The sequence below is a fragment of the Adiantum capillus-veneris genome, chromosome 13 (genome assembly GCF_014529385.1).
Source record: "Adiantum capillus-veneris isolate H3 chromosome 13, ASM1452938v2, whole genome shotgun sequence".
Taxonomy (NCBI): domain Eukaryota; kingdom Viridiplantae; phylum Streptophyta; class Polypodiopsida; order Polypodiales; family Pteridaceae; genus Adiantum; species Adiantum capillus-veneris.
In genome coordinates this window covers 18447526-18471551 of record NC_140943.1, presented here as the reverse complement: position 1 = coordinate 18471551, position 24026 = coordinate 18447526, and the positions used below count along the sequence as shown (strand labels likewise).

General features: G+C 43.1%; 1 pseudogene; it reads left to right on the top strand.

Moving 5' to 3' along the window:
- The first annotated feature begins 20333 nt into the window (after nt 1–20333).
- LOC147443664 (uncharacterized) lies at nt 20334–22943 on the top strand (annotated as a pseudogene).
- The last annotated feature ends 1083 nt before the right edge of the window (nt 22944–24026 follow it).

Here is a 24026-nt window from a genome sequence, read left to right as displayed (position 1 = left end):
TTCATATTCTTCATTAGGCTAAGGAACTCCGAAGGAAGAAGATTGGAGGAGCTCACCATTGGAGCTTTGGCTACACATCATATCTCTCTCTCTCTCTCTCTCTCTCTCTCTCTCTCTCTCTCTCTCTCTCTCTCTCTCTCTCTCTCTCTCTCTCTCTCTCTCTCACCGCAATGTGCATCACGTATGTGCCCGCTTTGTGTGATGTGCATCGATGCATGGAATCTTGATGAGGCCACATCAAACAAGTCTAGTCATGAGGCCAACTTCAGTGGATGATGATGCAAGAGGTCATAAAGCTATGGGTCCTTTTTGGGAGATACAAAACATATTCCTCAAGAAGAAGCTAATATTGGCAAGCTATAAGAAGAGAAACACGAGAGAGAAGCATCCTCACTTCAAAATTCATGTTTGAAATGATTTGCAGTGAAATGAAGATTGCCAACTAAGTGTACAATAGTGAATTAAAAAGAACTCGGGTTTGTAACCTCAATCTTTGTTTGCATGCCTATGTAGTACTGCGACTATGGGGCAAGGCACAACTTTTGTTTCTTATAAATTACTATGCCTACTCTCCACCATACTTTTGTATGACACTCATTTAGGTTGTGCATAATTGACCTTTTTGAAAAGTTTAACTGGTCTTTGTAGTTCTTCAAATGAAGGATTTTGGATTGCCAGCTTGTGCAAGTCACTATGGGAGAATTGAATATTTGCAAAATAGCTTGAGCATGAGGCTAATTAGAAATAAATGGAACAACTCAGAAGCAATGATGATAATAGAAATGATAGAAGAAGCAAACATGACATTTGACACAATGAAAATAGAAGTCGCAAAAGTGATGCTGGTGGAGATCACAATAGACGTAATCAACACGATGATGGCAATCATACTAGACATGATCAACATGAGGGAAGGTATGAAAGACCAAGACACCATAACAAAGAGGATTTACTTGGAGAGCAACATCGGATGGTTCCTAATTTGGGAGATGTCAGGCCTAGGGTAAGGCCTGGCAAAGGACGATATGTGCATGTGCTACTCCCCAGTCTCTAGATCTCATATTGGTATCAAAGCTTAGAACTACCATGGGAGGAGGGGGAGAAGTATGGAGGAGCCATAGGAGCACGCTTGACTTCTCTCTCTCTCTCTCTCTCTCTCTCTCTCTCTCTCTCTCTCTCTCTCTCTCTCTCTCTCTCTCTCTCTCTTTTTGGGGGCTTGTGAGAAAGCTACGAGCTTGGACCATGGGCAAGCTCCCTTATGATAAAAGGGCATCTTCAACAAGCCTGCAAGAAGTGACCCTTGTATGCAAGAGGATAGACCAACATCCTGCGTTGTTTAAGGCGAGAGTGGCTCCAAATGACACTATGAGAGATCGTGGTATTTACCGCGGGCCATTACCGCAAAACAAGAGAGAGGAATTCAAAATAAGGAGAGAGAAACCCTTTTGATGTTCAAGCGGGATTTTACCGCAGGTATTACCACGTGCATTTCCGCTAATATTGCAGCGTTCATTACCACTAAGGCCATAGACCCCCTTCCCCCTCCCTCTCCCGCGGGTTTCCATTTAAATCCAATACAACTCAAAATGTATTTACACACTACAACTCCTACACTCTCCAGAATGCTTGCTTACTTCACTATATCTCTCTTTCACTCTAAAAATTCTATACATAAATCACTGAACTAACAACAAAACCATTACAAATACTATTCATAAGCACATAACGAAACATTTGCAAATTAATCATATACTACACCAAGTGAAAGAATGGAGAGTTTTATTAATTCTCATCTTGTATAAGATCTCTACAAGCACTAGGATCCATATTTAGACCCATAGTATTCAAATCAATAAACAAGTTTAGAGATTCTTCCTCCTCTCCATCACCTCCTGTAGAATCATCATCGCTTTCTCCCTCTTCCTCCTCCTCAAGATGACTATTTGCAAGGCTTGGCTGACCTTCTTCAACTTCTACTACATCTTCCTCTGCATCTTGTGGTGATGGTATGATGGGATCAATTACTGGCTCAATGTCCGTCTCTGCAAAGATAGATCTACCCCACGGCGTGACTGGAATGACATATCAAAGTCTTCTTTGATATATACATGGCACATAAAAGACCTGTACATCACACACAAAAAATAAGCTGATATACATATATTAAATTTTTAATTTAAGTTAATTGCACATAGCCTAAATTACCTGCTCGCAACTACTAGGATACACCAAGATGTCAGTTTTTCCCCGATGGAATTGGGTGGAATCCACCATAATGAGCCCATTTTCATGTCTTTTGACCTCACGCGCAAACCATCGGCACTCAAATAGGAATTTGTGAAAATATCTTAAATGCACTTTGATTATTCTCTCTATAGTACCACAATATGTGAACTCATTTGTTGTTGTGTCAAAGTTTCCCATCACGCCACAATCATTAGTGGTCTGACGCTCATCTATCTTGTGGGTGCGAAAATGTCGGCCTTCGGACAAAATGGAGTTGAAAATGAGACCCTACAATCACAATGCATAAGAGGTTACATCGCATTTCATTAAGTGATTTTCATACATGCATACATAACATATATACACTCACCTTGCGCAAGCATCCTCACGCATACTCCCATTCTTTAGGGCTTATTTGTTCTCCTTGTGCTTTGGCATTGGTCATGGCATTATGGATCTACTTGAATCAAATCAGGATATTTTGCAAGATCTTTAGGAAAAGGAGGTGCACGTCTACCTCCATGGGACCTCTTCCATGCATCTCTATCCCTTTCTCTAGCTGTGCGGGCTTCCAAGTACATATTGACCCATTTGGTCATGATAGTGGCATTGAGTAAAGAGTAGTTGTTGACTATGGCATGAAACTCTCTATCCATGACCAAGAGTGAGCCTTTTCCACTGGGAATGGTTGAGTGCTTCCTAGGATCCTCTTCTTCACTCCACAGACGAGGCAATGATGGATCCACTGTGATTAGATACTGTGAGACATACACAAATGCCTCTTGCACCACCCAACCTTCTGCCATGCTCGCCTGAAAATTTTAAAACCACATATTTTTATTAGTAACTCCATAGCGTATAAATGCTATCTATATTGCATTGATTTTGCATACCTCCGGTTGTGACCTCAATCTAACAAAATCCTTTAAAGTCTTCAAGAATCTCTCCAAGAAGAACATCCATCTAGAGTGAACCACCCCACAAATGGAAATCTCCTCAACAAGGTGAAGCAATAGGTGTATTTGGGTAACAAGGATTGTATGTGGGAATGCATCCTCAATAGCACATATTGCCTCTACTGCTAGCTAATGGGCTACTGGTATGGCTTCTACTTCTATCTCCTTGGAGCTCACAAATCTAAAGGGCACAAATAATATAGTAGATGAAAAAAAATTCCATTTCTCATGCATGCACGACATGAAATAGTACTTGAAAAAAACCCATTACCTCACAATCTCACCCACTTTGAATATTGCAGCCTTCACCTTAGTGTCCCCATAACCACTAATAGTTATGGGAAGTACAAACTACAAACAATAAAACATCTTAGTGAATGTCAACCTATATATAAGGACACATAGACACCACAAACTGTTCTACTCTTACCTGAAGGATTTTATGCCAATCATGGGATTTCAATCCATACAATTGAGTGGAGCCACCCTTTTTGGTTTTTGTGAAAGCACCTTTGAGTGACCGCATATATCCTGTTGGAGTTCTGATGGATGCAATAACTTGCTTTGTCCGCTCTTGGTCTACCTTTGACATTATCCACGGTGCTTTTGGGAGAATCATCTTTCCCCGCTCCCCCATGCGGGGCGTGGCTGAAGGGGGGAAACGTCTCATGGCTCTTAAATCTTCCCTAGCACCCAATGAATCCTTCTTGCCAATTATGTGATCCCATATAGCTTTCCCAACATTTTTGAATACATACATATGGTCCAATAAGTGCTGAATTTTCAGCGAAGCCCAATCGGGGAGCAACAAGAAGATTGAGTACCTCGACATACCCTTTGGCAACCCATTGGAAGGCGGTGAGGTACCATGATGCTCCTCCCAATGCTTCGCCCAATCAGCCATGTTCCAATGGAACGGCTGCACTCCATTGATAGGGGGAGCATATCTACGATGTGAAGGAGGTAGGAAGCGATGGTTGTTGGGATAGATCACCTTCCCAAGAAGAGGAGGTCTCTGTGTCACAAGGGAAGGGGCCACAAGTGGGATACGCACTATGTCCAGATGTTGCCAATCCTGCCAAGAGGTAGACAAACGTTACACATGAGATGATAAACCTAAATCAAAGAGTACAATTAACATGTGCATACTTACCAGATACCTCTCCAAATCCTGGGTAATCATGCATGGTCCACATGAGGATGCACTTGATGACGGCTTTGCGATCTCGTGGTGGCCGTGAAATGTCAATGACATCTATGCCTCTCCATAGTTCTTGAAGCTCATCAATAAGAGGCTACAAATATACATCCATGTTTTTTACCTTGTGCTTTCTTGGAATGAGAAGTGATAGTAAAATGTTTCCCTTTTTTGTTGCCTCCCAAGGAGGAATATTGTAGTTTACAACCACCACCGGCCAAGTGCTCCATGAAGTAGAGCGGTGCCCAAATGGATTCACTCCATCACTGGCTAACCCAATCCTCAAGTGACGAGGCTCATCCCTGAACTCTGGCCATGTGTCCTCTATGTGCTTCCACGCTGGTGAGTCAGCTGGCACTCTCATAATACCATCTGTGGAGCGATTTTTTGCATGCCAACTCAAAAGCTCGATCGTACCCTTCTATCTAAACATGTGTTGGATGCGAGGGATGAGTGGAAAATGCCTCAAAACTTTACATGGAATTCTGTTTCTCTGCATTCCTTCTTTGAACCTAGGCTCCCCGCACGATGGACATGTGTCACAATCGGCATGCTCTTTACGAAAGAGCACACAATCGTTCACGCAAGCATAAATGCGATCATAATCCATCCCTAATGCAGTCACCACTTCGCGTGCTTTTCGTCTATTCTCTGGCATGTGATTGCCAGTTGGCAGCATCTTTCCTAGCAACCTATCACAAGAAGAAAGTACATTAGAAGCTAATTTATGCACTCCACAAGCATCCTTCACAATCTGTATACATACCTCAAAAGTGCGCCGACACTAGCATTGCTCCATCCAAACATCGCCTGAAGGTTAAGGACTTCGAGAGATGCCCTTAAAATGGAGTAAGAGCATCTATCATATAGTGCGGTGTGTGCCGAATCGAGTAGCTCACTCCTCGTTCTTTCGGAAGCTTTTTCGCATGCACACTCTGGTTCATGCTCCTCCTCTCGTGCAAGGAGATCCTTAACCATTCTATGCAAATGGTCGTCTTCTGCATCCACATAAGGAGATGGGATGTAGTCACTCGTAGAGGGAGCAGCAGTTGGCTGATTTGATGTACTTCCTCCCTCTCTAATGAATTCCTGGCGCATGCGCTCTTCCATCCTCCTTTCCCCTCCTCCACCAACCACACGCCAATGAGGGGTGACATTAATAGCCACTATAATTCGCGGATCGTTTGTTTCCATCCGTGCACGCTTGCGAGGATCGTCCCATAGTCCATAATCTTCTACATGGCTCAAGCATATCCGTCGAAGTCGAGCAATGGCGCATTTGCACCGCACGCATGGGCATAGTAATCGCTCGGCCAACCACCGTGATCTATCCGGTTCAGTGGACGGGCCAAACTCATCCCAAGAAACCTACATTAATAAATTACATACACTAATTAAAATCAAATTACCAAAAAATATTAATAAAATATCATTAAAAAGTAAAAATTAAACTTTTAGGTAAAAATGTCATTTTCAAAGTACTAAGAATACTTTCGTTTTATATATATTTAATAAAAAACATAGTACCAATAGATTTTGAGGATCAATAGTAATAATGTCAGAACGTGGCCATCTGTGTGTATGGCCCGAAAATGCGCCGCGGTAATAGTTGCGGTAATGAACGCGGCAATGCAGGCAGTAATTTTCGCGGTAATATGAGCGAAAATACAATTTTCAATTTTTTTTATAAATGGGGGCACCCGCGTGCCCCGCGAAGTTCAAAGCCCTAAAATTCGAATTTCATCGTCTTCTCCACAGAAGCCGAGAGTGCGAACCTCACAACCTTGAGCTCTACCTCCATCTCTACTCTTCTACTCTCCACCATCTCTACTCTTCCACTCTCCTACCCTCTCCCAACAAGCTCTTCAATTCCATGTAAGTTTTGTTGTTATGTTTTTTTATTTTTTCACACGCATACACACATGCATACACTCATACACACGCATGCACACACATGCATACACACACACTAATTAGTGCATGTGTTCTTTACACACACTAATTAGTGTAAGTAAAGACACACCAAAACCTAAATTTTTTAATTATTAGTTACTTGCAAAATTTAAACTTGTTAAATTTGTCAAATTTGTTAAATTTATTCCTTGCAAAACCTAATATGTTAAATTTGGGTTTGGCCATGCACACATTAATTAGTGTGTGATTAGTGTGTGCATCGGCCAATGTGATTGGTCAATGTACACACTAATTAGTGTGTGATTAGTGTGTGCATTGGTCAATGGGTTTGCCAATGCACACACTAATTAGTGTGTGTTAACACACACTAATTAGTGTGTGATTAGTGTGTGCATTGGCCAATGTGATTGGTCAATGCACACACTAATTAGGGTGTAATTAGTGTGTGCATTGGCCAAATGTGATTGGTCAATGCACACACTAAGTAGTTTGTGATTAGTGTGTGCATTGGCCAATGTGATTGGTCAATGCACACACTAATTAGTTTGGGATTAGTGTGTGCATTGGCCAATGTGATTGGTCAATGCACACACTAATTAGTTTGGGATTAGTGTGTGCATTGGTCAATGGCATTGGCCAATGCACACACTAATTAGTGTGTGTTAACACACACCATTTATTATGTAATTAGTGTGTGCATTGGTCAATTGGATTGGCCAATGCGCACACTAATTAGTGTGTAATTAGTGTGTGTATTGGTCAATTGGATTGGACAATGCGCACACTAATTTGTGTGTGCATTGGTCAATTTGGATTGACCAATGCACACATTAATCACACACTAAATAGTGTGTGCATTGACCAATGTGATTGGACAATCATGACACTAATTAGTGTATAATTAGTGTGTGCATTGGTCAATGCACACACTAATTAGTGTGTGTTAACACACACTAATTAGTGTGTGCACAAGCCAATTACCCAACCCAATGCACACACTAATTAGTGTATGTTAACACACACTAATTAGTGTGTGTTAACACACACTAATTAGTGTGTGCACAAGCCAATGCACACACTAATTAGTGTATGTTAACAAACACTAATTAGTGTGTGCACAAGCCAATGCACACAGTAATTAGTGTATGTTAACACACACTAATTAATGTGTGCACAAGCCAATGCACACACTAATTAGTGTATGTTAACACACACTAATTAGTGTGTGCACAAGCCAATTACACAAGCCAATGCACACACTAATTAGTGTGTGCCCAATCTAATGCACAGACTAATTAGTGTATGTTAACACACACTAATAGGGTGTGCACAAGCCAATTACACAAGCCAACATTAATTATGTTAAATTAAACAGTAATCAACACAAAAACATAAACATACCTACATGATTAAGTCGTAGGTGACGTATTAGGCCCCAATGGCCGTCCAAGTGATCGCGCAATCGGTCACACTAATCATTAACACAATAATCTCTTATTAGTCAATACACACACTAATATCTTATTAGCACTCAAGGCTTTCCAAGACTCTTTTATAGGTTGTAGACACACCTTGGATTCTTTTCACATTGGATTCTTTCAACATTGGATACTATAGAGAATCCAATGTTTGAAAAAAATCAATGTGTAAATTTTTAATCATATATTCGAATTTTATACCCTAGTTTAATCTTTGTCGTAATAAATGCAGACCATGTCTTCTTCTTTCACACCACTCTTTCGCAGCATTGAGGATTTCATGGCGGACGGGATGTCATATCCCGACTCTCTCTCTGTCTATCATTGACAACCGTCGCCTCAGCAATCATCATCAGGGTTCGGATAGTTTCGGGACGCTCTTGGTGGGTCAGCTGCCGTATCTGTGACCGATCCAAATGTGGAGAGGGCATTGCGTCTTCGGGCTGAGTGGTTAGGTTTGCAGCAGACCCTTACGCAGCGCTATTCACCGGCACAGCTAGCAGGTTTTGGATTATTAGAGGTCTCTACTCCGACTGGTGGCACTCCATACCTGCAGAGTTTTCCAGCTACAGCTCCAGGTTCAAATTTTCCTTCACAGGGTCCAACGTCCCAGGGTCCGACGCCATAGGGTCCGACGCCATGGGCGTCCACCTATCCATCACCTATCCCACCTTCTGTCCCAGATTCACGTCAGCGCTCTTCTGGCAGTCAGCGTCAGGGCAGCTCGCGCGCTAGCGCCGGTCGATCTCGACTAGGGAGCGGAGCTAGTTGTTGTTTGGGGGGGGGGGAGTACTACAGATTCTCCTCCACAGTCACCGCTCCCTGCTCCAGCAGAAGATGAGGACCATGACATGCCTTCACCAGATGCTCACGGGTTATACTACCAGGTTCATAGAGGAGGTATGGTGGATCTCAGGACAGCGCAGGGCAAGAGATTCTGCACACACGTCAACCAATTAATCCACTCCACATATATCAATTGTTTTCTCAAATTTGATCAGCAAGATCCCTACAACCTCACATATATAGAGACAACCATGCACATGCGTTTCCCCAACCCTGAGGGGCAACAATTCTCAAGGGAATGGTTGCAAGAGCATGTCAAAACATTTCTCAAGAACAAAAAATCTAGTGTGAGGACAGCTGCAAAGAAGACAATGGAGTCTCCAGAGCATAGCTATCGGCCAGGAAATGTCCATGATGTGGAGTGGGAGACAGCTATGGGCGAGAAAGAGGACAAAAGGGCAACGGGTGAGAGGATGTATACGTGTCAAGTTGAGGCCAGATCCCATCAGACTCCTACGCATTATGGTTTGGGAGGAAACACGGCTTGGAAAGACAAATATGTAAGTAAAAATATTTGTTTTATTGTAAAAAATCTAATGTTTTTCATTTAATTAATTGGTTGCTATTTTTTGTCAGTATAACATTACCATGAGTCGCGTGACCAGAGATGTGCAGAGATATAGAGAGAACCATACCGAGTATCAAACTTGGTGTTGGTTGTTTGAAAATCAAATGATCTCTTAAGAGGAGTTCGAAAATGCGTGCACAAGTCTGTAACATGTAAGTTTAATGTTATTTAAATAATCAAAGGAGTTCCACGCGAAATGCCGCCATCTCCCCCATGAGCATCCTCTATTTTGTATACGCGGGCCCTGTTTGCCCTATCCCACATGACCATACTCTATTTTGAACCGCATTGAAGAACATCTCTTTCCCTTTATATTTTACCCTACCCTAACACCCATTTTTGTATTTTGCAGGAATACGCCCAAAACTTCACAAACTTGGGCCACCCCTACTTTGCCATTTCCTTTTTTCCTTAGTTTTTTAGCCTCCCCCAACAAGGTACCTCCACATACCTCGGTTCATTGTACTCCCTTCTTTGCATTGATCCCATGATGTAAAGAAAACCCCCATACCACCAACTACCCTTTACCCTTTACCATTAAAAGTTTTTTGCTATAACTTGTTGATGTAAGAAAACCCCTAACCCTCTCTTGATGTTAAAATCATTACCACCTACCTACATTCCACTTATAAGTTGTTTCTGCCCAAACATTTGTTCTGGTAATATTGTCCCACCTCCCCCCCTCTCTCTCTCTCTCTCTCTCTCTCTCTCTCTCTCTCTCTCTCTCTCTCTCTCTCGCAAACCCCCATCCATCCCCATCCTCCCTATATTACACACGCTAACCCCCACCCTCGCAGTTTCCCCCTCTCTCTCCTTCGCTCTAGTTGCAATACACTTGAACCATTTTAAAAACCACGCTGCCTTTAAATAAGCGGTCTCCCCCTCTCTGAGTTGCTTTAGTTACAATACACTCTCTCACTCACTCTAGTTGCAATACAATCAAACCAGGATGCCTTTAAGATTAACGGTAAAATTTTTTATCCCCAAAAAATTTTTACCCTCGAACCCTTTAAAACCAGGTTACCTTCTACTAACCTCTCCTTCCCCTTTATACCCCTTGATAAACCTTCCTGGAACAACCCCCCCCCCCCTCTCTTGCCATTCCGCAACCCACCTCCTATATAAACTCCCCCTCCCTCTTTTTTAAACCTACTACCACCTCCTACCACTGATGAGCTCCTCACATAGCAAAACACGTTTGGTTCCTCTCTCAACCCTTAACCTAACCCCAGCCTAAACCCCTTTACCTCATGCTTTAATTTAAAGTGCTACGCACGCCTGACATATTTCTACCAAACATGAACCCCGAACTCATCATGCATATGGAATGAGCCATACACCCTTGTTGTTTAAAGAATGTCCTCTCCCCTGTCCATATGCAAGTGACTGTCATCTATGTCATCTAAAATAGTCCCCCACCTAAGGTGCAATATGAAAAAAAACTAGCTCCATTGCAGCTTACTTATTGCTTAGCTAGATGATGATCTACATAATTCATTGCCACTAACCCAATACATGTACTTTGGATCTCGTCACCATGAAGATCAGTATCATCGTAGTACTCTGTGGACGGACACTAAACTCACTTGATTGCAACAAAGTGTATGAGCATTAGTAGATGATCTCCCTCTTATTTGATCAAAGTCTTTTCCAATTGTAAGACTATAATTAATTTTCAAACAAGGTGAAAACATTCCAGTAAACATAATACAATGATTAATTCTTTTTGGTATTTTCACAAACTAAAATTACCTTTAAGAAAATAAATAGTAGAGTTTTAAATATATAAATAAACTGTATCCAAACAAAGGTAATATCCATTATATCCCATTACAATCCAATTCATCATACGATACTCTCTATTTATATCATTGTGCATTTGTGAACTAGAGATTCTTTTCTTTAACATTACTAGTCTTTTGTGTACACAATATGAAGTGAAGAGGGTGAAAACCCACCCCCTCCCGACATGCCATCAGTGCCAAACGGTGGTCATAACCATTCTGCGGTGAAAGGATGAAAATAAACCCCTCCTATTGTGTCATCAGTGCTCAAATGACAATTGAAACAGGAAAAAAATATATATAACCCCTTTCCACGCACCATCAATGTTGGAATGTGGTCGAAACCGTTTTGCGGTGCAAAAGGTGAGAAAATAACCTCCTTCTGATGTACCATGAGTGTCGTAAGGTTTTTTCTCACCTTTTGTGCCGCTGCATATCATGTAGACCAAAGCTTAACAATTCATAATGCGAAAAACAAAATCATTGGTTTCCTTCTAGCCTACTAATTTGTTGTTGCAACCAGTCCGCACCGGCGCGGACTGGTTACAATAGCAAACTAGTAGGGTGCTCTGACTGGCGGTGCCTTCGACAAAGTGCATAGCTTTAGCTTCTTCCAGCATTCAATGGCGGGGGGCATAATGCCTGCGTGTAGGCAGTTGCGACAGCAAAGTGCACTGCTTATGCAATATAGGAGTCGCACTGCTTCAGAAGTCATCCTATCAAGCAAAAGGTGCACTCGGGAGGAGTTCTTTTCTCACCTTTTGCACTTGATATCGTGCAGACAAAAGCTTATCAATTAGCAAAAAAAGTATCATTGCTTTCCTTTGAGCACCTGCTAGTTTGTTGTTGTAGTGCAGTGGTTGGAGGTGCCTCCGAGAAAATGCACAACGGCTATATAAGCTTCTTGTAGCGTTCAATGGTGGGTGACAGAATGCCTGCGCATAGGTAGTTGCAACACCAAAGTGGGCGGCTTTTGCCAAGTATCAGTCACACTACGTACTGCAGAAGGTATCCTATCAATCAAAAGGTGCAAAATGCATACCGTCTACCTCCATTAACTCTTCTACACCCTCGTTAATCAGGTCGTGCACGAGCTCTTCAAGAGCAGCCCAAAGACAATATTGGTGTACCCTGCCCATCGACCTTGCATGCAGTTTCCGCCCCTCCTTTCCCCGCGGTCCCCTTTCTATTCTACCTTTGAGCCCTTGCACACCTACACATGGAAGTGCCTCCTATATACTGAAAGCGTCAACCTTCATTGCAGCAATGGCCACTTAACAAGAGCATTGTCACTCCAAGCTGTCGAGAGGGCACAGTTTTGTTGCAGCAATCACACCATCGAAACTACCACTCTAGGCTGCCCGGGAGCTTCAGTGCAATAGTATTTCCAAGAAGAAGGTATGAGAGTGAGGTGTGAGTGGGAAGGCTGCAACGCTGATGCACTCCTTAGAAGATGGATGACCGGCTAAAAGGTCTAAGTGAATGAAGGTCCTCTGCCTGCTACCCTAAACATTTTCCCACAGAGATTATCAAGGTCCTGATCTCTAGCAAATTAACACCCCTACTCCTAGGACAGATAATCTACTTTATTAAGTGAAGACTTCTCCCATTCTGGAGTATTTCAATGCAGAGATCACTCACAAATTGGTAAATGAGTGAATGTCTTCTTGGTCAGCCCATATGGAAGTATTGCTTCCATTTTTTCAAATCAATATTTGATGTTGAGGATTGTTATTCACCAATTTTCTTGCGAACTGCAAAATGTGTGTTACCTGCAAAATGTTTTGGAAAAGCTTTAATGAATCTCAATACTCTTGAGGAGGTGCATCTATATATGATTAAACTTGTATTTAAGAACCTCTGATCCTTGGGTGCTTCTGTGCTTCCCTCCTTCCTCCCCCCCCCCCGGGCCCCCTGCGACCGCCACCTTTTATCTTTCCCGTCCTCCGCTTTTTCCTCTCCCGCCGCGACCGCCGCCCTTTATCTTTCCTGTCCCCCGCTTTTCCCTCGCCGCGTTCACCGCCTTTTATCTTTCCCGTCCTCCGCTTTTTTCCCCGCCGCGACCGCGCCGTTTATCTTTCCCGTCCTCAGCTTCTCAACCCGTCCTTCGCTTTTCAAACCGAACCCTAGTTCTCAACCCATTATAACCCAGTTTTGGATGAGGATTCACCGTTGTCCCCTTAGATTAACCCCGCGAACCATATTTGTGGCGTTAATTTCATAACATAAGCTCCCTATTTGTGGTGTAAACCCGCGAACCATATTTGTGGCGTTAATTTCGTAACATAAGCTCCCTATTTGTGGTGTAAACTTCGAAACATAAGTGTGCTTGGGAACCTGCGTCTTTCCAAACTCTATAGCCTTATTAATATAGTACCCTCAACATTTAAGAGGTTTACGGCCAACCTCTAATTTTCCTGCCCTTGGTACCACCACCCGACTCCGCCTAATCCCTGAGACAAACCGGCTAACTCACGCTTAATCCCTCAGGCTACCCTACTCACTCTCGTGCACCTTAGCAACTCACTGACTACATGCTCGTCGCCTTACTTGCCTTGTAACACCCTTCAGCTTCGCCTTCCATACCCCTTACCTTTACCACCTTAACACCCCCTAACACCTTCTAACACTGCACAATACACCATGCCCATCACAACGAATTTTTGCTCCATATCTGCCCCTCTACGCACTCACCACAGCCACCCTTACCACCCCTACAACACTAAGCACAGCACCCGCTCGCCGCTCACTGCTTAGCTCCAAAACCCTCACCGGTCGTCAGACCCTGAAATGGTCACACCTGCGCGACTCCGGCTCTTCCCGGCTTGCTGGCAGTAGGAAAGACTGTCCAACAGCGGCTTCTCCCCAGCCACGCATCATCCTCTCGCACCTCAGCGTCCTAAGATACAAGCAGTAACCCGTCAACCCCGTCAACCTCAACCACAGGCGGCTGCATCATCTTCTCACAACCTCAACTACTAGCCGTCATCTTCTCACAACCTGAACTACAGGCAGCCACAGGTGATAAGCAAAACTTGGAACGCAGCTGCTGCAGCCCGCAACCCACCAACCTCAACGTTGCAGCTTCTCCCGCCTACCTCACTCTTTCGGTCCGCCTACCTCACTGATTCGGCCCACCTTCCTCACTGTGTCGGCTTCCTCACTATGTCGGCGTCGCTCAACCATCCACTGTGGTTGTAATTTCCCTACTTAACATAGTTTCAATTGTGCTATATTTAGCTCGTCACTTTAAGGCCAGATTCCCATGCCATGGTGTAAGAGGCGAGTCAGCCTGATTAACTTGGTTTTTAAGCTAGTAGGCCCATACTAAACCCCCGACTCCACAAACAACTCTTATCCTACCTCGATTAAGCATGAATTCACCAACTCCAACACCTTCCGGCACCACAATCCTCAACGATCCCGCTTCCCCAATCGAGGAGCCACACGTTAACAACCTCTTCGTGGATAATAATCTCTCAATGGATCACCTCACACTTGACCCCTACAAGAACAACACCGACGAACTCGACTACCTCTCGGAGGAATCCTTCGACTTCTCCCCCAACCCTCACCAAGCCACTCTTAGAGTTGAAGACTCACCTACCTGCCTCGAGCCCAATCTAGACAATGAGCCCACCTCACCCAACCATAATCCTCCTAAGAAAACCAAACCCAACCTTCGCATCACCCTCTCCACCATCCAACGCCAATCCTCCTCACCTAACGGGTTGATTCCTTCCTCTCACCCACCACCACCAACTACAAGGATCACCGGCCCCCTTCTCTTCACCCAAGGCCCCCTCCTCCGCTTTACCGATATCACGCCCCCTTTCCCCCGCAAAACCCAAGGAATTCGAAGACATCATCAACCTCTCATTAGTTGAATTCAAGAAGTTACATCTAAAGCTAACCAAAGCCTCCTCGTACACCACTCACTTGGTAGAACTTCATAAAAACAATTCCAATCCCAATAGCCTCAACATGAAACCACCACGCTTACATTTGGAAGATACCCAAGCCCAAGCTCTTCTTAATGCCAAGTTCACCGCCCTTACAATCCAATATCAAATGGATTGTACTCTAGCCCTTACCCAAGCGCAAAAGCTTCTAGTGCAAAACCTACAAACTAAAGTTGAAGGATATCACCTCGAAGTCGAAAGCCGCCTCACCGATCTTGTGAAAAATCTCTCTTGTATCACCTTGCCCCGATTAGCCTCTTGCGATTGGCACCAATACCTAAGGGTTTGGAAGGAATCCTCTCTTCAACAATTTCTCTCCCTAATGAAATCCTTTATCGTTAACTCTCACTTGGCCTCCTCAAAGGAAGAAGAAGCTTACAAATCTAGGAACACTCTATTGCTACCACGAAGGAGGGAATCTTACACCTCCCAAAGGAGCAAACTATCAAAGAGCTTGTGGAACTTGAAGTCCATAAACATTTAAAATCTCTCCCATTTTCCAAACCCCCTACTATTGCAACCTCCACCAATCCCCTCTACTCCAAAACTTCAAGTCACCATCCTCCCTCCAAAGCCCCTTTTTTCCCCCCTAGATCCTCCCACCATACCCACAAACCATCCAAGGATCTCTCCCATCCCTCCCATCTTACACACTCCTTCTTATCCCCTACCTTCTTATCCCCTACCAAACCTCTTAACCAATCTTCCAAAAACCCACAATCTCCCTCTCCACCATGTTCCCCACCATCTAAAAGACCTTTTAAGCACCCCACGCCCAAAGAGCCTACTATAGCTCCTAAATATCCTCTACATCACATTCACAACCTCTTCTCACCTAAAATCCCTCCTCCTTCCATCGCCAAACCTTTTCCCTACAACAAATTTACCAAACCTTCAAAATACAACAAACCCACCAACCTAAACCTAAGCCTCAATCGTGATAGCAACCGTTTTGCCGTTCGCAACCGAGATGGCTACAATGATGGCAACCGCAATGGCAACCTTAATGGCAATTGTAATAACAACCTGGAGGATAATTGTGATGACAATCGCAATGGCAAGGAGTTGGAAAAAGGTAGAGGGAGGATGGATTAGGGCCTTCACATCCATTATCTTGGATTCACTTGCTTTTTAGCAAGCCCCCCCTCCTCCCAAACCTTTGGATTAGTTTCTCCCTCTCTTCCTCACCATCTTCCACAAAAATCCCCCCCACCCCTATCCATGAGTATATGAAGAGAAGAAGAAGAAGAAGAAGTAGGCGAAAGTTTTGGCTTCCCCTCACTAATCCACATGCTTACCAACTCATGCTCGTTGGTAAGCTTCCCTCACACTCACTTGCTACTAACCCTACCTCATGTTTTGTACATAACCTAACCACTCGTACCCTCTCTTTCAACAAAAGTAAATGCTTAGACTTAGGGCTCAAATACATCCCCCGACCCTCCAACCCCCCACCCAAGCTCATCCTCCAAGCCCACGAAGCCTTGTCTAGCAGCCTTCAACTTGAAGTGTTCTTTCAAAATTCACCTTCCAATCCACCTTTCCATTTCAAATCCCCTGACCCCTCTTGGATGCCCCCCTCCCTGAACCCTCAGTTAGAAAACATCACACTTCAAAACCACCTAAATCTAATTTCTACACTTTCAGGCTATAACGCTTCACGCTCTAAATTTTCAAATTTTGTCAAACAAGCACCTAAAACCCTTTCTAAGGGCTCCTCCATAATCATTAAACCGGCCGATAAAAACCTAGGCCTCACCATCCTCTCTAGGGAGTGGTATGACCAGGAGGCCCTTAGGCAACTCAATGACCAATCCACTTATCAGCGCGTTACCATACCACCACACAACTATGTCGCCTCCTTACTCTACTCCATCACCATCAAAGACACTCTCCTTACTCTAGAAGAATCAACCTTTATTCTTGCACCAATTTCCAAACCCTTCAAACCTTTCCCTATCCAGTTCCTTCCTAAGATTCATAAACCTTCCCTTGTAGCCCGCCCTATTTGCTCCTATCAAGGATACATGTTAGAAAATGCCTCCAAATGGCTACACTACCAACTTTACCCTATCCTCCTTACACAAAAACAACACTTCAAAGACTCGTTATCCCTCATCATAGATCTCCAAGAAAAACCCTTCCCTCCACACAGTCTCCTTTTCACATTTGACGTGACCTCTCTCTACCCTAGCATCCCCATATCCCAAGGTCTTCTAGCCCTTAGAAGTTCTATCACTAACCATTTTGATAATCCAAAAACGGAGTTCATCGTCTCACTTGCCACCCTAATCCTCTCACACCATTATCTTTGCTTCAAAGATAAAGTGTGGAAACAAATAAAAGGCACGGCTATGGGGTCAAACTTTGCAGTGGTTTATGCTTGCCTATTTTTCTGTCACTTAGAAAACCACTCCCCTCTTATCCACAACCCCAACCTGGCTTATTATAAAAGATTCATAGATGATGCGTTTGGAATCTAAACAGGCACGCTTAGCACACTCTCTAAAACACTAGACTCCTATGCCGCCCCTCTACAAAGGCATATAGTGATCACCCATGTCATCTCCACCTTCGAAGCCACTATCCTGGATGTCCATTTTCATAAAGGACATCGATTTAGCCAATGTGGCATTCTAGACTCTAACTGCCACCAAAAGCCACTAAACTCTTACCAATACATACCTTGGATCTCTTGGCACCCTCTTCACCAAAAGTTGGCTTTTATAAAAGCAGAACTCAGACGATATATCATTAGAGAGAGCACCTCAAAGGGCTTCTCAAGCCTAAGAAACCTCTTCTTCCAAAGGCTTCTTTGTAGGGGATATCCTAGAGGATTTTTAATAAAAGTCTTTTGCTCAATCTCTTAGCAGGAGAGACCTTCTCTTTTAAGCAAAACTCCAAAAACCAAAACAGTTCTCCCTATTATCTTTAAACTTCCTTTTTCACTACAAACTCGGAAACTTAATCCTACCCTAACCATTGGAAAACCTCTCCAGCTAGCATGCAACCTTTCCCCCACCCTTGCACATCTCGACAAACCCACCCTTTGTTGAACTAATGGCCCTAATTTAAGCTCTATCCTAACTAGAGCCTTAGAACCGCATTGAAGAAGATCTCTTTTCCTTTATATTTTACCCTACCCTAACACCCATTTTTGTGTTTTGCAAGAATACGCCCAAAACTTCACAAACTTGGGCCACCCCTACTTTGCCATTTCCTTTTTTCCTTAGTTTTTTTTAGCCTCCCCCGACAAGGGACCTCCACATACCTCGGTTCATTGTACTCCGTTCTTTGCATTGATCCCATGATGTAAAGAAAACCCCCATACCACCAACTACCCTTTACCCTTTACCATTAAAAGTTTTTTGCTATAACTTGTTGATGTCAGAAAACCCCTAACCCTCTCTTGATGTTGAAATCATTACCACCTACCTACATTCCACTATAATTTTTTTCTGCCCAAACATTTATTATGGTAATATTGTCCCACCTCTCTCTCTCTCTCTCTCTCTCTCTCTCTCTGTCTCTCTCTCTCGCTCGCAAACCCCCATCCATCCCCATCCTCCCTATATTACACACGCTAACTCCCACCCTCGCAGTTTCCCCCTCTTTCTCTCCTTCGCTCTAGTTGTAATACACTTGAACCCTTTTAAAAACCACGATGCCTTTAACTAAGCGGTCTCCCCCTCTCTCACTTGCTTTAGTTACAATACACTCTCTCACTCGCTCTAGTTGCAATACAATCAAACCACGCTGCCTTTAAGATTAACGGTAAAATGTTTTATCCTTAAAAAAAATTTACTCTCAAAGTTTTTACCCTCGAACCGTTTAAAACCAGGTTACCTTCTACTAACCTTTCCTTCCCCTTTATACCCCTTGGTAAACCTTCCTGGAACCCCCCCCCCCCCCCCCCCCCCCCCCCCCCCCCCTTCCTCCCCGGTTTCCCTTTTTTTTGGGGGAGACCTCCCTTAATACTAGCCTCTGCCCTCACCCCCTTCCCCTTAACCTCTCTACAAATCTTCAAAATTACAAACCGCTTTAGACACAATTTCCCAAACAAACTTCCCCCCCCTCTCTTGTCATTCCCCAACCCACCTCCTATATAAAATCCCCCTCCCTCTTTTTTAAACGTACTACCACCTCCTACCACTGATGAGCTCCTCACGGAGCGAAACGCGTTTGGTTCCTCTCTCAACCCTTAACCTAACCCTAGCCTAAACCCCTTTACCTTATGCTTTAATTTAAAGTCCTACGCACGCTTGACATATTTGTACCAAACATGAACCCCGAACTCATCATGCATATGGAATGAGCCATACACCCTTGTTGTTTAAAGAATGTGCTCTCCCTTGTCCATATGCCAGTGACTGTCATCCATGTCATCTAAAATAGTCCCCCACCTAAGGTGCAATATGAAAAAGAACTAGCTCCATTGCAGCTTACTGCCTAGCTAGATGATGATCTACATAATTCATTGCCACTAACCCAATACATGTACTTTGGATCTCGTCACCATGAAGATCAGTATCAACGTAGTACTCTGTGGACGGACACTAAACTCACTTGATTGCAACAAAGTGTATGAGCATTAGTAGATGATCTCCCTCTTATTTGATCAAAGCCTTTTCCAATTGCAAGACTATAATTAATTTTCAAACAAGGTGAAAACATTCCAGTAAACATAATACAATTATTAATTCTTTTTTGTATTTTCACAAACTAAAATTACCTTTAAGAAAATAAATAGTAGAGTTTAAAATATATAAATAAACTGTATCCAAACAAAGGTAATATCCATTATATCCCATTACAATCAAATTCATCATACGATACTCTCTATTTATATCATTGTGCATTTGTGAACTAGTGATTCTTTTTTTAAACATTACTAGTCTTTTGTGTACACAATATGAAGTGAAGAGGGTGAAAACCCACCCCCTCCCGACATGCCATCAGTGCCAAACGGTGGTCAGAACCATTCTGCGGTGAAAGGATGAAAATAAACCCCTCCTATTGTGTCATCAGTGCTCAAATGACAATTGAAACAGGAAAAAATATATATAACCCCTTTCAACGCGCCATCAATGTTGGAATGTGGTCGAAACCGTTTCGCGGTGCAAAAGGTGAGAAAATAACCTCCTTCTGATGTACCATGAGTGTCGTAAGCTTTTTTCTCACCTTTTGTGCCGCTTCATATCATGTAACCCAGAGCTTAACAATTCATAATGCGAAAAACAAAATCATTAGTTTCCTTCCAGCCTACTAATTTGTTGTTGCAACCAGTCCGCACCGGCGCGGACTGGTTACATTAGCAAACTCGTAGGGTGCTCTGACTGGCGGTGCCTTCGACAGAGTGCATAGCTGTAGCTTCTTCGAGCATTCAATGGAGGGGGGCATAATGCCTGCGTGTAGGCAGTTGCGACAGCAAAGTGCACTGCTTATGCAATATAGGAGTCGCACTGCTTCAGAAGTCATCCTATCAAGAAAAAGGTGCACTCGGGAGGAGTTCTTTTCTCACCTTTTGCACTTGATATCGTGCAGACAAAAGCTTATCAATTAGCAAAAAAAAGTATCATTGCTTTCCTTTGAGCGCCTGCTAGTTTGTTGTTGCAGTGCAGTGGTTGGAGGTGCCTCCGAGAAAATGCACGACGGCTATATAAGCTTCTTGTAGTGTTCAATGGCGGGTGACAGAATGTATGCGCATAGGTAGTTGCAACAGCAAAGTGGACGGCTTTTGCCAACTATCAGTCACACTACGTACTGCAGAAGGTATCCTATCAATCAAAAGGCACAAAACGCATACCGTCTACCTCCATTAACTCTTCTACACCCTCATTAATCAGGTCGTGCACGAGCTCTTCAAGAGCAGCCCAAAGACAATATCGGTGTACCCTGCCCATCGACCTTGCATGCAGTTTCCGCCCCTCCTTTCCCCGTGGTCCCCTTTCTATTCTACCTTTGAGCCCTTGCACACCTACACATGGAAGTGCCTCCTATATACTGAAAGCGTCAACCTTCATTGCAGCAATTGCCGCTTAACAAGAGCATTGTCGCTCCAGGCTGTCGAGAGAGCACAGTTTTGCTGCAGCAATCACACCATGGCAACTACCACTCTAGGCTGCCCGGGAGCTTCAGTGCAATAGTTTTTCCAGGAAGAAGGTACGAGAGTGAGGTGTGAGTGGGAAGGCTGCAACGCTGATGCACTCCTTAGAAGATGGATGACCGGCTAAAAGGTCTTAGTGAATGAAGGTCCTCTACCTGCTGCCCTAAACATTTTCCCAAAGATATTCTCAAGGTTCTCATCTCTAGCAAATTACCACCCCCTACTCCTAGGACAGTTAATCTACTCTATTAAGTCAAGAAACCTCCCATTCTGGAGTATTTCAATGCAGAGAGCACTCACAAACTGGTAAATGAGCGAATGTCTTCTTGGTCATCCCATATGGAGGTTGTTTCCATTTTTTCAACTCAATATTTGATGTAGACGCTTGAATATGTTGTATAAATGTGCTCGGAATAGCGCACAAAAATAAGTGGAAGATAAGTGGAAGAGGCGTCCCATAGCAGAAGAGGACAATGATGGAATGAGTTGCAGATGGACAAGATGACCATAGCAAGCTGAGGAATTAGCTTGCTATATTGACAGAGAGATCCAAGTCCAATTTGATGCACGACTTGGCTTGATCCAAGATAAATGTTGACGAATTAATAATGAAGCTCAGTGGGGTGAATGGTGCTTGTAAGAATGACAAAGTGCATTCTGTGGATAAAGAGAGTGCAGTTTTTCCTGAAAAGGAGGGCTAGCAAAACTAGATGCTATAAAGCTGTGGTATAATTAGTTGCCACTTATGGAGTTACAAACCAATAAACATGCTATGGAAAGCTTCAAACATGAGCTTATGGTTTGTAAGGCTAAAGATGAGGTAGTTAGGCCAGTTGGACAGGCAATGAGTGCACGTGAGTCAACATCAAGGTGGATTGAGAAGCTCTTAGTAGAGCTTTCAATAACATTGGGGTCCACCTTGTTAAGTGATTTCACAATAGCTAGGATGGATGACATGATTGATGAGCTTCGACAGTCCATGGAAAGTAGTCTTCTTAAAATTGAGGTACCCTTAAGTCAACAACATAGAACGAAACATTGCAACCCCTTGTTGTTGTAGAAATCAACAAAAATACAAGTGAATCTCTCAAGTATAAAAGTGTTGAGGCCAACATCAAAGATCTCAAAGTGGAAGATGTATAGCATAAGGACCAAGAGATGAGTGATGTCCTCAATAATTGCCCTTTGGAAGCCCTCTAGAAAGAGTTAAGAGCACCTATGAAAGAGGCTAAGCATAAGTCCATACAAAAGTAGATATGGAAATGGTGAGGGTGAAAGCCCAGGTGGAAGCAAAAAAATCAAAGACTACTGAATCAATTGCTCAAGATTTACTTATCAAAACGTGGAGACAATTGGAAGAAGACAAAGAAAAGCTTGCCAAAGCGAGTGTGGGGGATGTTACTCTCCTTGCATCTCTTGAATCATTTAAGGTTGAGCTTGAGAAGAGCCAATAGGGATCTATTTAAGTTTTATTAGATATATACCTTGGAAGCAACTACAATAAACTAGACAATGGAAGTGCTTGACGACGTGGAGAGGATGAGGGAGTCGAACCAAGCTGAACTATCAATCTGGAAAGACAAGGAAGCTTCTACCTATGCCATGGTGGAGTCTCTGTAGATAAATTTTGAAAGGCTTAAATCAAAAGAGACATTGGCAGTTGGAAAGGAGGGACTCGAACCAAGATGAAGTGACATTTGGAAAGAGAAGGAAGCTTCTACCCCTCTGTAGATGGATTTTGAAAGGCACAAATCAGAAGAGACATTGACAGGTGAAAAAGAATGGATAGAAGGTGCCAAGGTCTCAAAAATGAGCAAAGAGATTGGGAGAAACAAAGTTGCACCGTTTGAGGAACAAAGGCACTCCTCCGCTGAGATTGTTGTCTTAAAAGCTCATCCCTTATGAGTAAATCTTGATGCAAATCAAACTAAGCTAGTAGACCCTCGAGGAAATTTTTAGGGCCAAATTTTTGGTCTATCTTTTTCTGCATTGGGATCTCGGTACTTTAGCATGATTAAAGTCTTTTTTGTTTTATGGGGATGATGAGATTACCCATATCTCAAGTATTTGGTTTAGGCAATGGTTCTCTAGTCTTAATTTCTAGCAATGAATCATAAATTTGTGGTGGTGATTACAATATATGCATCACATAACTATTTTCTTCCAACATTTTTTCCCTTGTTCTAATTTTTCTTCAGATTCGCTCGAAACTGGTTTATGCTCGATTTTTTTTGCTCGCTAATTAGAACCCCCCCTCTATTTTGGTGAGAATTATGAATATATATATTTTTCATAAAGACCTTTAGGGGCAGGATCCGTCACAATGATCCAAAATAAGAAACAATGCCACAACAAGAGGTGCTTCATGTTGAAGAACCTTAGAGGATGAGGGCCTTATTCAAATTGTCTAAATGGATCTACGATGTGACCGTACTATATCCTGGGGCCAGGGATTTCATTAACGTAATCACGATCGGGTGATTACGTAAATAACTCTAGTATTTACACAAAAAAATCACATGATCACGTTAATTGTTAACATGACTTTGATTTTGACCTGCAAAAACCTATAGAGTCGGTTAGCCCTCCGGGTTTTTCATTTTCCCTGCGGGGCCCACCGGGCCTTTTTATTTCCCCGGCAGGCCTGCCAGGTATATGCACTCGCTCGGCGGGCCCGTCGGGAAAATGAAAAAGCTTGGCGGGAGTAATTATATATAGTAAATAGTGTGTTAACCACGGTCTTTTAGCTAGGCAAATCCTTGGGGAGTGTATCTGAGTGCCGGGTATTGTCATCTCCTTGTGAATTGACCTAAGCTTACACAGTCACACAGGTCCTTTTTTTGGGCCGAGCATCATTCTTAATTCGGTAACCACTCCTAAAAAATTTTAATTCGTTTACTCACATAAAGATACAAAACCAAAACAACTGAAAACTTGGAGAATCATGCTCATTGCGAAGAAGCCATTGGTCCAAATGAGGGTTGTAAT